General features: G+C 35.2%; 1 protein-coding gene across 3 annotated transcripts in view; it reads left to right on the top strand.

Annotated features, from left to right (window-relative positions):
• LOC132554400 (uncharacterized) overlaps nt 1-17,044 on the top strand; it is a 37,445-nt gene that overhangs the window by 5,392 nt on the left and 15,009 nt on the right. Inside the window, exon 1 of one of the 3 annotated variants that reach the window (XM_060218714.1) lies at nt 14,276-14,362. The exons of the other annotated variants lie outside the window; for them this stretch is intronic. The gene's annotated coding sequence lies outside the window, so the exon portion shown is untranslated. Of the gene's footprint in view, nt 1-14,275; nt 14,363-17,044 lie in introns of those variants that run through there. 3 annotated transcript variants of the gene reach the window in all.

Here is a 17,044-nt window from a genome sequence, read left to right as displayed (position 1 = left end):
AGCTCAATACGGAACCAATCTTTATGGAACGTATTAATGATGGCATCTATCCTTCTGGTTTATCAACACAAATCATAACCAAGGACCACAACTTTCTACATAGAATATATATAGTATATATCAATGATCACAACTTTCTACATAGAATATATATAGTATATATCAATGATCACAACTTTCTACCTAGAATATATATAGTATATATCAATGATCACAACTTTCTACATAGAATATATATATATATATAGTATATATCAATGATCACAACTTTCTACCTAGAATATATATATATAGTATATATATATATCAATGATCACAACTTTCTACCTAGAATATATATATATAGTATATATATATATCAATGATCACAACTTTCTACATAGAATATATATATATAGTATATAGTATATATCAATGATCACAACTTTCTACATATATATATATATATATAGTATATATCAATGATCACAACTTTCTACATAGAATATATATATAGTATATAGTATATATCAATGATCACAACTTTATACCTAGAATATATATATATAGTATATAGTATATATCAATGATCACAACTTTCTACCTAGAATATATATATATAGTATATAGTATATATCAATGATCACAACTTTCTACATAGAATATATATAGTATATAGTATATATCAATGATCACAACTTTCTACATAGAATATATATATATATATATAGTATATATCAATGATCACAACTTTCTACATAGAATATATATATATATAGTATATATCAATGTATATATATATATAGTTTATAGTATATATCAATGATCACAACTTTCTACATAGAATATATATAGTATATAGCTTTGGGATAAAGTTTTATTAACAAAAGTTATTTTCATACACAATATATGATTCCTCTGAAAAAAATGGCAGTACAATTCAATTTCTATCAAATCCTTTAAAATAAATCTGATTTTATTTTTAGGAAAATAATTTGGAACCGGAGGATAAACTTTCAAGTTTGAATGAACACTATGAACTAGATAGTAAAATAAATATTGATAAAAGACTACAGACGAGGTATTACTTGAGCATCCAGTGGTATTACCAGACCTATAATTAGACTTTTAAGTTATAATCAGTCACATCTACAGAAGCACCTGGCTTCCCCACCAGGTCATGGGGTCATACTAGTTGATATCATCATCTCTAGTTTTCTGTAGCACTTCACGAATGAACTTAAAAACACCAAACTGAAGAAAAGACTGTTACCGACTTTTTGTTTCCATTTTGTTTTCTTTTTGAAATAAAGATTTTTTTTTTTTGTCTATTTTCAACTGTTAGTCAATAAAACTTGAAGTGAAATGGTAAATTAAATTCTGGTTGTGTAAGACACGATCCTACTCTTATGATTACAGGTTGTCTTCTTAGTATTTGCTGCCTGTAGTGTTTCAATGCAGCATGTGCAAGAGGTGTTGCCACCAAAAGAAGTAGTGTAAGGCATGTGACATGTTTCAAAAAGACTGCCGTAATTTATACACTTTTGATGGAAGATCAATTCATCCAATGAAAAAAGCTGTAACCGGGAAGACATCAGTCTATTTTACATTTCCTCTAAGGAACCTGCTAGATTTTCACTCCTACAATTCACTGACTATTCCTGACATTGTAATGCTGCATAATGTATTGGATAGAATCTATTCATGAGTGATAGTAATAAATTGCTTGAAAAATTATGTTACCTTTTAATTTAGAATGATGATAAGCAGACATATTGGGTCATAAGTTAAGGATGGATGAGAATGATAGGGTTAAAGTTCTATACAAGGTACAGCTGATCCAAAACAGCCACAGTTCTGTAAACCTAATTTGTTATTCTAATTTATAGGGTCGCTGTTTAAACTGCTGGATCAATACATTCTCAGTGTTTAAATGAAAATGGACAGGAATTGTGAAATCTAGCTTGTAAAGTATAAAACAATCAATCAGGTGTTTAGCCTTTACTTTGAAATCATGTTATTTAACTGGTCCTTAGAAAAATTGCATTCAGGAGAAGAGAATTTTCTTCAAATATTAGGTAGATCGATAAAAAAAGTTGGTTCCACTGTCATAGTGATGGTGTTACTCTAGGTTATTTGACAAGGGTGTAACTCATTGTTACCTGACTCTGATGTCACTCATGGTTACTTGACTAGGGTATCACGGTTACCTGACTATTGAACAACTCCTGTTGTAGCTACTTTTGGGATCAGTGATGTAATTTCCATGGTTATGATTGGTGCAGTCAGAAGGGTATGGATTCTAGGTGACCATTTCTTGGTTTTGGACAGTTTATGGACAGTTTACAGTCCTATTGTTTTCCGTTTCTCAGATAAAAATAGTGGATTTTAGTGACATATGTTTCTGAATCTTTCCCTCAACCAATTCTGTAAGATATGGGGGTGGCCACATGGCAGATATGATCAATCTAGCTATTCAGAAAGTTCCTTTTCACAAATATAAGTGTATTTCATGTAAGTGTGGTCAGTGTTTGTTGTAATGGAATAACTATAAAAACCTCTATTTCATCACATTGCTAATGGTTCAGAAAATGGTTCAGATGATGGTGGAGTCAACAAGTAGTTTAGACATTGGGCTTTTTTCAAGGTCTGGTTAAAAGTGACCCACTTTGTCTTGCTTTTTTATGGACATATTAAAAACCCTAACTATTCATTCTGAAGCAAGACTAGGCCGTATATTGATCTCCCCGAAGACAAGGTCAAAGGAACCAAGTTCGTATGATATAGAGTTTAAATCCATTATCTCGTTCAGCCTGTCCAGTAGCATTGCCCAACTCTACACTGACAGGTCCCCCGAGAGAAATGAAACACCTCTGTGTGTAGACTGCATGGTTTAATCTCTCTTGTTTATGGTATTTTGTGTTCGGAAGGAAAGTAATCTTTTGTTTAATAGTCATTTCACTGGTCTCTTTATAATCATACTGGGAAATATAAGACAAAAATAGAAAATAAATGAGGTGTTAGTTATGATATAGGCTTAATTTAGAAGTGTTCACTTAATTATTATTCGAAATGGACCAAAGCTCAGCAGGATGGTCATTGCTTTCAGTTATTGGATTATAACCGACATATTTTGCCCAAGGGACTTTTTACAGGAGGAAATTCAGCCACCAAGGAAACTGGAAGGAGTAAGAGGTATATAGGAGGATAAAGGGTCAAGAGAGTGCATAGAGGAGGGAATAGCTGATGTAGGAGGATATAGGCAACATGACCTGTATATTGGAAGGTGTACTGGTCAGAACAAGGTACAAACATGTGTAGGAGGGAGTAGGTCTAGAGACAGTATACAGGAGGGTTTAGGCAAGGAAACTATTTTAAGAAGGGCATGAGCCAAGGAACTAAATATAGGAAGGCCTAAACCAAGGGACAGGTGGTTATCAGACAAGAGGCTGTACATAGGAGGGCATAGGCCAAAAGGATGTATATAGGAGGGCATAGGCCAAAAGGATGTATATAGGAGGGTGTAAGCCAAAAGGATGTATATAGGAGAACGTAGGCCAAAAGGATGTATATAGGAAGGTGAAGGCCAGGAGACTATATATAAGTGGGGGTAAGGTGTATGTATATAGAAGCTAGAGGGTTTTGGCCAGGGGACTTAATAAAGGAGAGTGGAAGTCTGGAAAGCTATTACATATGAAGGTTTAGGCCCGGGGTTTGTAAACTGGACAGGAGAAGGGTAGGGGGGAATAATTTAGTAAGACTTATGTTGATATCAGATAAGGCAGTAAAAATGTCCTGCCTAAGGAACTCAAAAACACCTTCCCTCTGTGTGAAACTAATTGAAGCAAAGCTAGTAAAATGACTTTTTTTCCCTCAAACTTAATATTTGTATTGTTCAGTCAGACACCTGACTGTATAATTAGTTAACTTATTCTTTGAAATAAGTCTCATTGCTGATATAGTATTAATTCTTATGGATGATTCATAGATTTACGCATTTGGTTTCAACTGTTGGAACACTCATATCGAGTAAAATCATCATTTGGTCCTGCTAAATGAAAATTTCAGGCAAAAAATTGAAATAAAGATTATAGATAAAGTAATAATTATTACAAGTGTTACAGAGACAATTTGATTATATGTGTTACTTTTATAAAATCCAATTCCGGAGAGGAACAATGAAATTAAGCTAATTGTATCAGGAGGCTTGATTGGTTGTTTTTTTGGGGTGTTTTTTTTTCCATAACAGGAAAATACTGCTATAAGATTGTGCTAAGTGCTTGTGATTGGTAAGAACGTCTTTGTACCAATAAAGTACGAGAGACTCGGAGGCGTGAGAATTAATTCCCGGCAAGACAGGGATGAGAATACTGGAAACATTTCTCTACTTGTGGAACTTTATCTCCTACTTTCCATTTATAAAATGCGAATACAAGGGACAATTATTCTGAAGGCATGGATTTAAGGATAATTAGTAAAAATTCTAATTGAAATTTATGAATGATTCTTTGAAAAGTATGAAATATTTATGGCGTTCTTTTTGTACTTATCAGTAAGTTAGTGGTCTATGAGATAGCTCTCAGCCAACGCTGATCAATGGAACCTTGTGACTAGAACAGGTGATAAACAAGCTTTTATGATGGTCTTCCATAATGAATAGAGGATGAATGATCATCAGTGTAAATAATTAACTGTGTCGCTGTCAGGATATTTGACAAATACACTAAATCTTTATACTCTGCATTTCTTGGTAGTGACAACTGGAGATAAAAAGCTTTTATTTCCTCAAACCTTTTTCTTCTCAGTTGAAATGCAAATAGAAAACAATATGATACACAAGTATTAGCAACCATTGCTCCTTTGAATATGATATGTGAATCAGAATCAAGTACAATGTATATTATACAGGGCTTGGAACTATTTATAACTGTAGTAGTAAAGAGGCCAGGATTTGAATGCTTGGAGTTTCTCTCTAGTCAAACAGTGCTGGTGGCTAGAGAGCTAAAGGTTGTTAGTCCAAGTCCTGGTGCAGGCAAGACAATTTTCATTTCCCCTTTTTATTACATAACTACAAAAGGGATAGAAGGAATTTAGGCATAGAAAGGGAAATAATGATTTGATCTGAGGGATTTTTTAAAGGGAGGAAGAGAAGAGGTTTCTGATAGAGAAGAAGGGGTCTTGACTCAGGAGAAAGGAGCTCTGACTTGAGGGACTTTCTAGAAAGAGGAGGAGAATGGGGCTCTAACCGAAGGACTTCCTAGAGGGAGGAGAAGGGGTTACTGACAAGAAACTTGAAGAACTTCCGAGAGGGAGAAGAAGAAAGGGGTACTGACAAGAAACTTGAAGGACTTTCTAGAGGGAGGAGAAGAAGGGGTACTGACGGGAAACTTGAAGGACTTCTTAGAGGGAGGAGGAGAAGGGTTTTGACTGAAGGGACTTCCTTAAGGGAGGATGGGAAGGGAGTTCTGGCTGAAGGGACTTCCTACAAGGAGCAGAAAAAGAGGATTCTTCCTCTGAGGACTTCCTAAGGAGAGGAGAAGATGGATGTACTGACTGAGGGAACCTCCCAAATGGAGAAGGGATTCTAACAGAGAAGGATCAGAGGGGAGAATAGATAACTAGATGAAGAGAAGAGAACAGGGTGAGGGGGAAATAGATGAGTAGATGAAGAGTAAAGAATAGAGTGAGGGGAGAGTAGATGAGTAGCTGAAAGTTGACTTAGAAAAGGAGAAGGGTGTAAGGGCACATTCAGATATAAAGGTGAGGGTATGGTAGCTGGACATTTAGATTGGAGGGTGAGGGTATCGTGAGGAATGAGATGATACGGAGAAGAAGAAGACAGGTTGGCATGAAAGTACAGTCTGGGAGGGGGTAAGGAGAAGTTGCCATTAGAAGTGACATGTTTTACTCCGTGTTAACACCTACACTTGTATGTAGATGAGGAATATAGAACACACTTGGCACTGGTTGTTACAGATTGTACAATGATACCTCAAGCATGTGAACATCTAAGTATATAGGCGTGAAGCCAACCCTATCATACACCACCAGTAACTAAGTACCTATGAGCTTTACCAACATTTCACAGAAAATTCCGAAATCTTGGTGGGGATATAATATCTGTTGGTATTCTTTATAAAGGTGTTACAGTGTTCCTATTTTTGATCCAGTGATTTATCAACAAAACAATCTGAAGTTGAATTAATTTGACACTACCAGCTCTGACAGTGACCATCATGGTGGTAGTATGTTATGTTGTGACAATTTGCTTCGATGCAAACATTTTTACTGCAGTTTTTCAATGATCCCTGTTAAATAGGGTCCTTATTTAATTGGATTCAATTAATTAAATATATACAGTAGAGGGATTTTACTTCAGTTGACACGAGGTGTATTGAACAGAATTGTATCATCAATACATTTTCAATGTAATCTTATCAGAGGGATTACATTTCAGTATTTTCTGCGGTTTCCCCTTTTTTTTTCATTGACTTGAGTTTGCATGAACAAGGTCAATCACAAGACATTGGACATCACTAACATTTATATTGGGCCCGTAGGTTCAGTGGGTTCAGTGTATCTAACAGTTGCATAGGACATAGAGAGCATCTTGTTTACAGAGATCAGGTATGTTTCCATGGTTACACTCAGGTGAGCTATTCTGGTAGTCTTGTGTTTACACATCCTTGTCACAATATTTTGAGAACTGCTCTGTAAATAGAAAGGATGCCTGTAGCAACACAAGGGAGATAATCAGTTCTACTTCATTGTAAAGCTTGATCAGCTTCATTGATGTGAAGTCTCTTGTCATTGAGTTATGGCCAATGAATTTACGGGATATGAACTATCAAATAAAGTTATCGGTGAATGATGATAAGTAAAAGCTTTTGCTGAAATTGTGTTTTCAGTGTGAATTATTTCAGGATTACTACAAAGAAATAACTACTTCTCTAACCATACATGTCCCATTGATATATAGTTTTGTAGTGTGTATGGTATATTATTATGTTTAAGAAACATTTAGTATGTTATTTTGACAAAAATCCCATCTCCTCAAGTTCTTTATTATCTTTTCTGTCTTCACAAATAGCTACTGCATGCACTCACCAGGACTGAAATCGGTTTCAATTTAAAAAGATATACTTTCTAACTTTATAATCAAGTGATGCGGCCAAGTTGCCATACAATCTATTTAAAGTATTTTACTGCAGTTCTGTTAGAAACATAGAGAACAAGATGGAGAGTTGGAGGTAAGACAGAAATAGATAAAATGGTGTCTGGGATTTGAGAGATAAGAACACAAAAGGAGACTTTGAGATACACTGGAATTATATCGAGATATTGTAGGATACAGGGGAGGTGTAGAGAAACTAGAAATTTAGAGATGCACAGAAGATATAGAGATATCACAGACATAAATGGGTGGCGAAAATGGTTTTAAGAATTTAGAGAAAACTCTGAAAAATCACAAATATGATACAGAGGTTTAGAGAAATCATAGATTTAGAGATATATATCAGAAACATAGAAACAGACAAACAAGATATATAGAGATATACAGAGGCATAGAGAAATACAATATCTAGAGATATACAAGGAGCACAGACAAACAAGATATTTAGAGATATACAGGGACACAGACAAACAAGATATATAGAGATATACAGGCATGTCTGAGGATTGACTGACCTCTAGACTATTTTTAACCAGTCTAACTCAATAACTTAATGATTAACATTGATTTTTGACTGAAATGCATTACAAAACAATCGCCAATCATATAACTGTAATAGGGTTCCTGCTGGTATCTTCACTATTATCATGGCTTGAGACATAATTTATTTTAAAATGAGAGTTTATTTTAAGAAGAGATAACATGCAGTGTGTATAATGAGCATCACTTTGGTCTAACAAAAGGATTAGCTTTCCTTTGATATGTTTTTTCAGCATACATTTTGTGTCTCGTTAATATGTAAGGTAATGTGCAGAAAGAGTACTTTTAAAACCATGTAACTAGCAAGCCCTGAAGGTACTATGATAGATTTTCCGACCCTGACAGGTTTGGTATCAGAAGCGTTGTTTTGGATTACAGCTGTTAATTGAAGAGTGATATCATTGACAAATAAATCCTGCGTCATTAAATGGGATTATTGAGTATTTATGGTAGAGCTGATACAAAGGATTGGTCATCAGACAGAATGCCAGCTATTGGCAGTTTGGGACAAGAGTACTTTGATACTCTTACAGGGGATTTGTTGTGACTATCATGTCAGCCAGAGGGTGTAATCACCTAAACAAAATAAGTAATCAGCCGACAGGTCGGCTAGTTAATCATAGGCCTTCAGAATGAATGGATAGAAAGAGTAGGTGAAATATTCCTGTTGTTTTATGGTATTTCTCCTCATAGAAACATTTTATCAGTGTTTATCATAGTGTTGGTCCTTATAGAGAGGTTTATCATGGTGTTGGTCATTATAGAGGTTTTATCATAATGTTGGTCATTATAGAGGTTTTATCATAGTGTTAGTCATTATAGGAAGGTTTTGTCATAGGGTTGGTCCTTATAGAGAGGTTTTATCATGGTTTTGGTCAGTATAGAGAGGTTGTATCATGGTGTTGGTCATTATAGAGAGGTTTATCATGGTGTTGGTCATTATAGAGAGGTTTTATCATAATGTTGGTCATTATAGAGGTTTTATCATAGTGTTAGTCATTATAGGAAGGTTTTGTCATAGGGTTGGTCCTTATAGAGAGGTTTTATCATGGTTTTGGTCAGTATAGAGAGGTTTTATCATAGTGTTGGTCATTATAGAGAGGTTTTGTCATAGTGTTGGTCATTATAGAGAGGTTTATCATGGTTTTGGTCAGTATAGAGAGGTTTTATCATTGTGTTGGTCCTTATAGAGAGTTTTATCATAGTGTTGGTCATTATAGAGAGGTTTATCATTGTGTTGGTCATTATAGAGAGGTTTATCATGGTTTTGGTCAGTATAGAGAGGTTTTATCATTTTGTTGGTCCTTATAGAGAGGTTTTATCATAGTGTTGGTCATTATAGAGAGGTTTTATCATAGTGTTGGTCATTATAGAGAGGTTTTATCATAGTGTTGGTCATTATAGAGAGGTTTTATCATATTGTTGGTCATTATAGAGAGGTTTTATCATAATGTTGGTCATTATAGAGAGGTTTTATCATTGTGTTGGTCCTTATAGAGAGTTTTATCATAGTGTTGGTCATTATAGAGAGGTTTATCATTGTGTTGGTCATTATAAAGAAGTTTTATCATAGTGTTGGTCATTATAGAGAGGTTTTAGCATAGTTTTGGTCATCATAGAGAGGTTTTATCATAGTGTTGGTCATTATAGAGAGGTTTTGTCATAGTGTTGGTCATTATAGAGAGGTTTTATCATAGTGTTGGTCATTATAGAGAGGTTTTAGCATAGTGTTGGTCATTATAGAGAGGTTTTATCATAGTGTCATACATCATTATAGACAGGTTTTACACACACACACACACCCTCACACACACACACACACACACATATACACACACACATGGTTTTATCATACACACACACACATCATTATAGACAGGTTTTAGCATAGTGTCGGTCATTATAGAGAGGTTTTATCATAGTGTCGGTCATTATAGAGAGGATTTATCATAGTGTTGGTCATTATAGAGAGGTTTTAGCACAGTGTTGGTCATTATAGAGAGGTTTTATCATAATGTTGGTCATTATAGAGAGGTTTTATCATAGTGTTGGTCATTATAGAGAGGTTTTAGCACAGTGTTGGTCATTATAGAGAGGTTTTATCTTAATTATGGTCTTTATAGAGAGATTTTTATGACATTGTTCTTTACTATGAAGTATTTCAGATTTGTTTTGTCATTGTCCTTTGAAGAAAGGTTTCATTGTCCCTTATAGAGAGGTTTTAATCATTGTTTCTTATAGAGAGGTTTTATCGCTCTTTCAGAGGAGATTTATCATTGCTCTTTATGTAGTAGTTTCTTTGTTCCTTTTTTAAAGGTTTAATATTCCTTATAAAGAGGGTTTATCATATTGGTTCTTATAGAGACACTGTGGTCAGCAGGTTATATGTGGCATCTAATTTAGAAGGTCATACACATATTGTTTTATTAAATACATTTTGGTTATAACTTTTTGAAATTGTAATTTGAAAATGGATTGAAAGATTTTGCAATATTATACTAGTGACCTAGCCAATAGCTGTATATAATCCATTGACTTTGACCTGTGTTGCTAGCCAAAGCATCTAGATAATCTGTTGACATTGAACTGTGTTGCTAGCCAAAACCTCTAGATAATCAGTTGACCTTGACCTGTGTTGCTAGCCAAAAGCTATAGATAATCTGTTGACCTTGACCTGTGTTGTTAGACTGTACCTAGTCTGTTGATTTTTACTTGTGTTCCTAGCCTGTAGACAAGGCAACGAGAATAGAGGAGGTGAGCGGGTTTTATTGAGAATCATTACATGAGAATAGTAATGGTTGTCTTTTTGTCTCCATGTCCTAGATAAAGGACAGTAATCCCATCTATACATAAAATGTACTCTTATCTGTGGATCAATACCCCCAGACTAGAACAGTCCTAGGGTCTACTGGGACCAGGACAGTGAGATATCTGCTCCATTTGTAGTGATAAAGTTAGAAATAGGAAGCTGGCACCCTGGATGTATTTGAAGTTCAATGCCACCAGTTGTTGTTGCTGAAACAATCAAATTAGGAAATTAAAGCAGATTTGCACACATATCTTTGGCTCCATGTAACCTGATAATTTTGAGATATGGCAGTGTCTAATATATATACACAACATGTAGATAAGGTCATTAATGATTTATCCTAGAATTGGATTAGAATAGTGTCAATAGTATGTCACAGTGTAGGATTATATTCTATAAGTCCTGTGTGTGTAGTTTACATATCAGCTCTTGTGGCAGGTAATAATGGACAAGGACAATTGATCATCAGGTTTCAATGATGGTTTGTACTTGGTAACCTGAAACAATCAATTATTCAACAACATGTAAAATTCATGCTTTTGTTAGTGAAGATTTGTTTTTGATTGGAGCAGATTATCAACCAGATTATATGACATGAAATTACTCAATGGACTCTTCAGTAAGTGTATCTGCCTTCTGCCAGTCCTGTCTCCCTCCTATTTCTGACCTTTTCCAATCCTCAATAGTCTCTCTCCTATATTTTACATTTTTCATCCCTGCCTTCCTCCTGTTTCTGCCCTCTCCATTTCCTGCCTTCTTCCTATATCTGCCCTCTTCAATTCTTGCCTTCCTCCTAAATCCACCTTTTTCTATTCCTGTTTTCCTCCTGTTTCTGCCCTCTTTTATTTCTGTCTTCCTATACTGCCCTCTCCAATTCCTACCTTCTTCCTATATCTGCCCTCTTCTATTCCTGTCTTCCTCCTGTTTCTGCCCTCTTTTATTTCTGTCTTCCTATACTGCCCTCTCCAATTCCTACCTTCTTCCTATATCTGCCCTCTTCTATTCCTGTCTTCCTCCTTTTTCTGCCCTCTTTTATTCCTGTCTTCCTTCTGTTTCTGCCCTCTTTTATTCCTGTCTTCCTCCTTTTTCTGCCCTCTTCCAATAATCAGCAGTCTCTATCCTATATTTTACATTTTCAATTCCTGTCTCCCTCCTATATCTATAATCTTCAATTCTAGCCTTCTTCCTATATCTGCCTACTTCTGTTCTGGTCTTCTTCCTGTTTATGTAATTTTTCAATTCTAGCCTTCTTCCTATATCTGCCTACTTCTGTTCTGGTCTTCTTCCTATTTATGCAATCTTTCTATCTCTGTCTTCCTCCTCTTTCGGCCCTCTTCTGTTCCTGTCTTTCTTCTATATCTGCCCTCTCTTATTCCTGTCTTCTTCCTGCATTTCCTCTTCTACCTCCTTTTGCCTTTCTTCATTCTTGAAACCCATATTTATAACTTTTGTGATGTGCTAACAGTAAGGAAATGAATATTTGAAATCAATTGTAATTTTAGGATCAATAATTAGTTATAATTGTTGGGAGATGTTTGATTGTCACTTAATTGCATTGGCCCTCACTATGAGAGTGACGTTTGAGTGGATGATAAACAGAGCACAATAATGTACAATAACTTCTACTGATAAAATCAATATCAAATTTCATAATTGATTCATTGGAATTAGTTGTGAATCCAGTTTTTCAATTATAGTTCATCATGATAACAACACTGAAAGTAAAGATAAACTAATTATTTCATATTTGTAAACAGATCTGGAAGAATGTTTTAAATAAAAATGAACAGGTGCCTTCTTATGTGACAAGTTCATGTTTATTTTATATATATACATACACACACACATTCTACAAATAACAAGCACCTGCACTGCACTAGTGTCTGCACAGTCAGTTTACCAGTGAAATCAGGTTTGGGATGATTTATATTTTAACTACAACACCTTTTTTCTGACTGATGCTTCTCCTTTTTCTGTTTTATGTGACTCATCCCTGTAGTCTTCTGGGTTGTATGGTGAATTTCCTGAAATTTCCAATGAAACATGTGATATGAAGACAAAGTTTGAGAGGTATAGAAAAATGACATTAAGTTGAGGGTTTAGAGTTATAGAAAACTTGCATCAAATTGAAAGTTGAGGGTTATAGAAAACTTCAATTCAGTCGAGGGTTGAGAGGTATAGAAAACTTGCATTAAGTTGAGGATTTGGAGGTATAGAAAACTTGCATTAAATTGAAAGTTGAGGGTTATAGAAAACTTCCATTCAGTCGAGGGTTGAGAGGTATAGAAAACTTGCATTAAGTTGAGGGTTTGGAGGTATAGAAAACTTGCATTAAATTGAAAGTTGAGGGTTATAGAAAACTGACATCAAGTTGAGGGTTGCCTATTATAGAAAACTGATATTATGTTGAGGGTTGAAACTTCCAGCTTAATGTTAATTTTTTTTTAGTCACCTTTTTTGTCCATCACATTTTTAATCATTTTTCAAGTCCATTACACTTTTAGTCATATATTCTGTCCATCACATTGGAAGTCCATCACATTTCATATTATGGAAATAATTTATTTGTCAGTATTAAACTGAAATATGGTTTGTAATGCAGATATGATTATGATACTGACCTTTCTAGGTCAGAGGTGATTGGATTTTACTGACCTTTGTGGGTCAGAGGTAATTGGAGTTTGAGTTGAGGAGCACCTTTCTAGGGGAGAGGGAGGGGGGGCTTACAGATGCTCTTCTTGGTTCCCTGTGTGTGTATAGACTAATTAACCCAGTGTGCTTTCTCAGATACCATTTTATCTGTGTTAATAGTAGGACTGGCCGTTCTGTTTGATGTTGTATATCAATATTCACAGAGATGGGGAAGTTACTCTATAATCAATCTCAAATGTGTTCATGTATTATGATTCATAGCTACCTCTATATATGTGATACAGCTGTTGCATTTTGTGCAGTTTTATCAATTGCTTCACAAAAATACAATGAAAGTTTATGAACATCCCACACAGATCTTGAGGTTATTTACCCCAGCAGCTGTGATGTTTCGTAGTAAAATAGTACTGAGATTGAATGGAACCATCCCTATCACAGCACGCTTCATTGGTAGTCTATTTAAAGATGGAGAGAGGGGGGATGGGAGGTAATTCTATTAATAAACCTGCTGACAGACATAAAGATAGAATCACTTTTCCCTTGTGCACCATTAGGCTATTTCCAGAAGTGATTCAGTCCTTCTGCTATGCCCCTGTTTTATGTACCATTTGGAAACCAAATCTATAACACCGGACCAGCAAATTATTCTTGACCTAGAGGGCATGTACTCCTATTTTTAGCCCTTATCTAAAGACAGAATCATTTGTAACTAAATCTAATAATTGTTTTATCCCTTATTGATGGACACAGGTTCTTCAGTCCCCTTTTCCTGGCTTCCAGAGATGTCCTGTCACTTACAGAGCTTTATTCTGGGCCCTACTGCTGATCCCTCTTTAGATTGATATGTCCCCTACTCATGGCCCCTTTTAGTTCTAAATGGCCTCTACTGCTGGCCCCTGTTTAAATTAATATGTCCTATACTCTTAACCCCTTTTAGATTCCTATGACCCCTACTGCTGGCTCCACTTTAGATCCTCTGCTGGTCCTTGTGTGAGGTGTAATAAACCATGCTACATATTGGTCTATTTATAAAGTATGAGTAAATACAGGGAGAGACTCTGCATCATTTCACACCCCTCAGTGCCAGACTCCCTAACTCAGCATCAGCCGGATGTAACTGGACCATCTGGTGGCATTGTGGGGGAGTATTAAGTGTGTGTTGATACAAGCACATACACGTATAGGACAAGGGGGCTCAGACACGACAGGTAGGCTTTTATTTACAACCCAAATCAGGTTTATTTTGTTTGCAATGGAAAAGGATAATCAATGTTTTATATGACTTGTTGAATTTTATAAAAATTTATTGCAGACATGTTTATTTCATTGATGTATTCACCGATTAATAAAATATTTAACATGATATTTTTATCTCACCAGTAAATGCTCAATGTCTTTTTTTTGTTATTTTGAACATTTTTAGGATTTTGACGATGTTCTTTTATTTTACATTAGAGTAATAGAAAAAGTGTTTTCTGTATTAATTTTTTAAGACTTGCTGTTTCCCTTTTTCCTTCTTTCTGTTTTATTACAAAATTTGGTTGAAAAAAAAAAAAACATGACGAAATATGATAAAAATGATACATGCATACATTCTGCACGATATTATTATTTAATGTATATGGGCGTGATAATAATGTACAGATATGGTTGTCCATCTGTTATATAGGCTAAGCACATATAGGAGGGTCTGTTTTGTCGTCAGTGGAACAGCTGTGGGGGCAAATGTACTTTATTTCTACAATCCCAAGTCTCCAGCATCACTTAAAACACCTTGTGTATCTAAATCAAATCACTGCAGTATAGCAAACATTACAGGAGTTTGCTTTTATTGAACAAAATGATAAGTATCAGTATATAGAACGTATTGTCATATGAGTGAAATTTACATGAAATTTAGATGAGATATTGTGTTTATAAATACATATTGGGTATTCAACGAGAAGTCATAACACCTAACACAGCAAAAGATTTTTATCAGATTATCATGAAGTCGATGATGGATTGAAATTAGACATCATAGAGTGTAAAATTATATATCTTTCTTAGATATAGCATATAAAAAGCATTTGATATGAGATTTTATGAAGATTGTCTTGAAGTTGTGATTTTTGCTTGTCAAGGATCGCAAAAGTAAGCTTGTCTAAAACTGAGCATTTCAAAGAATCTCTCATGAAATGAAAATTGATTTAAGCTTCTTGATGACATGAACAAAATTTTACATGAATACTCAACTGGAATGTTGGATTCCTAAATCCACCTGATTATTTAAAAATCTCCTTATTGATGTGTGTTTAGCTGATGTTGGATATGATCCTGTGTTGTGATAATTTATTTATGTTGACAAACTCAAGCTGACTGTTGATGGGGCAACAATTAACCAACTTAATTGACAGATGATTGTTTGTTGTTTTCAGTTAAATGAACACTCCCATGTTTATTTTCCAGGTAAAAGCAGGTAGTTATACCCAGGAAAAAACATGTTTGTGTTATATGTTGAGTTGGTCGCCTGGTCATACTGTCTACTGCACTTCAATTGGTCCATAATTATCTGCCACCTCAGAGTGTTATTGTATCTGCCTGACTTCACCCATAGATAAGTTTTCACATTAAAAAGGAGCCATTTTGTCATGTAACAAACCTGAACTGTAAATTAGTGGATTGCTTGGTTGTGCAGTTTCTGTAATATGGTATTAAATCTTATTTGTCAGGAAAATAGAAGGACTTCTTCTCAGTCAGTCCTCTCAGTGGTGAAAAATGTTTTAGGAAAGTAGAACTTCTAAAGGTAAAATGTAATTTTAATGTGATAAGCTGAGTAGTGCATTACCAGGTTTGATATCTGTTACAAACAAGCTTCATAAGGTTGTTTAGTAACTGTATACTGCTTTCCAACAAAACATTCTAGCAGTGGTAATGCACTTACCTTTCACCTAGCCATCCGGGTTCGATTTCCGGAATGGATGTGGGTTTTCCCCGGGTGCTCCGGTTTCCTCCCACACTAAGACCCCTCGTACGCTTCTGACCGAGTAAACAAGAATGATTATTTAAGTTGGAAAAACTTGCTTCGCAGATTGACAGATGTTACATGACATTTACAGTTAACAGACTGTTACCCCTCGTACGCTTCTGACCGAGTAAACAAGAATGATTATTTAAGTTGGAAAAACTTGCTTCGCAGATTGACAGATGTTACATGACATTTACAGTTAACAGACATTGCATGACATTTACAGTTGACAGATGTTACATGACATTTACAGTGAACAGACATTGCATGACATTTACAGGTGACATATGTTACATGACATTTACAGGTGACATATGTTACATGACATTTACAGTGAACAGACATTGCATGACATTTACAGGTGACATATGTTACATGACATTTACAGTGAACAGACATTGCATGACATTTACAGTTGACATATGTTACATGACATTTACAGTTGACAGATGTTACATGACATTCACAGTTAACAGACATTGCATGACACACACCTGACTGCATTTATTGTTAGTCGGACATCTTCCTAGTGAGTGGCTTTGTCATTAAAATATTGATACATTAAATGACATCTACTGTCATTACACATTGAATGACATCTACTGTCATCACACATTGAGTGACAACTACTGTAATTACACATTGAGTGACATCTACTGTCATCAGACACTGAATGCCATCTACTGTCATCACACACTGAGTGCCATCTACTGTCATCAGACACCGAGTGACAACTACTGTCATCACACATTGAGTGACATCTACTGTCATCAGACACTGAGTGATATCTACTGTCATCAGACATTGAGTGACATCTACTGTCATCAGACACTGAGTGCCATCTACTGTCATCACACATTGAGTGCCATCTACTGTCATCACA

Source organism: Ylistrum balloti, unplaced genomic scaffold (genome assembly GCF_031769215.1).
Source record: "Ylistrum balloti isolate Yb309-2 unplaced genomic scaffold, AGI_CSIRO_Ybal_v1 Utg370402, whole genome shotgun sequence".
In the NCBI taxonomy this organism is placed as follows: domain Eukaryota; kingdom Metazoa; phylum Mollusca; class Bivalvia; order Pectinida; family Pectinidae; genus Ylistrum; species Ylistrum balloti.
The sequence above is the reverse complement of the archived record's forward strand: the minus strand, read 5'-3'. Positions and strand labels throughout refer to the sequence as shown.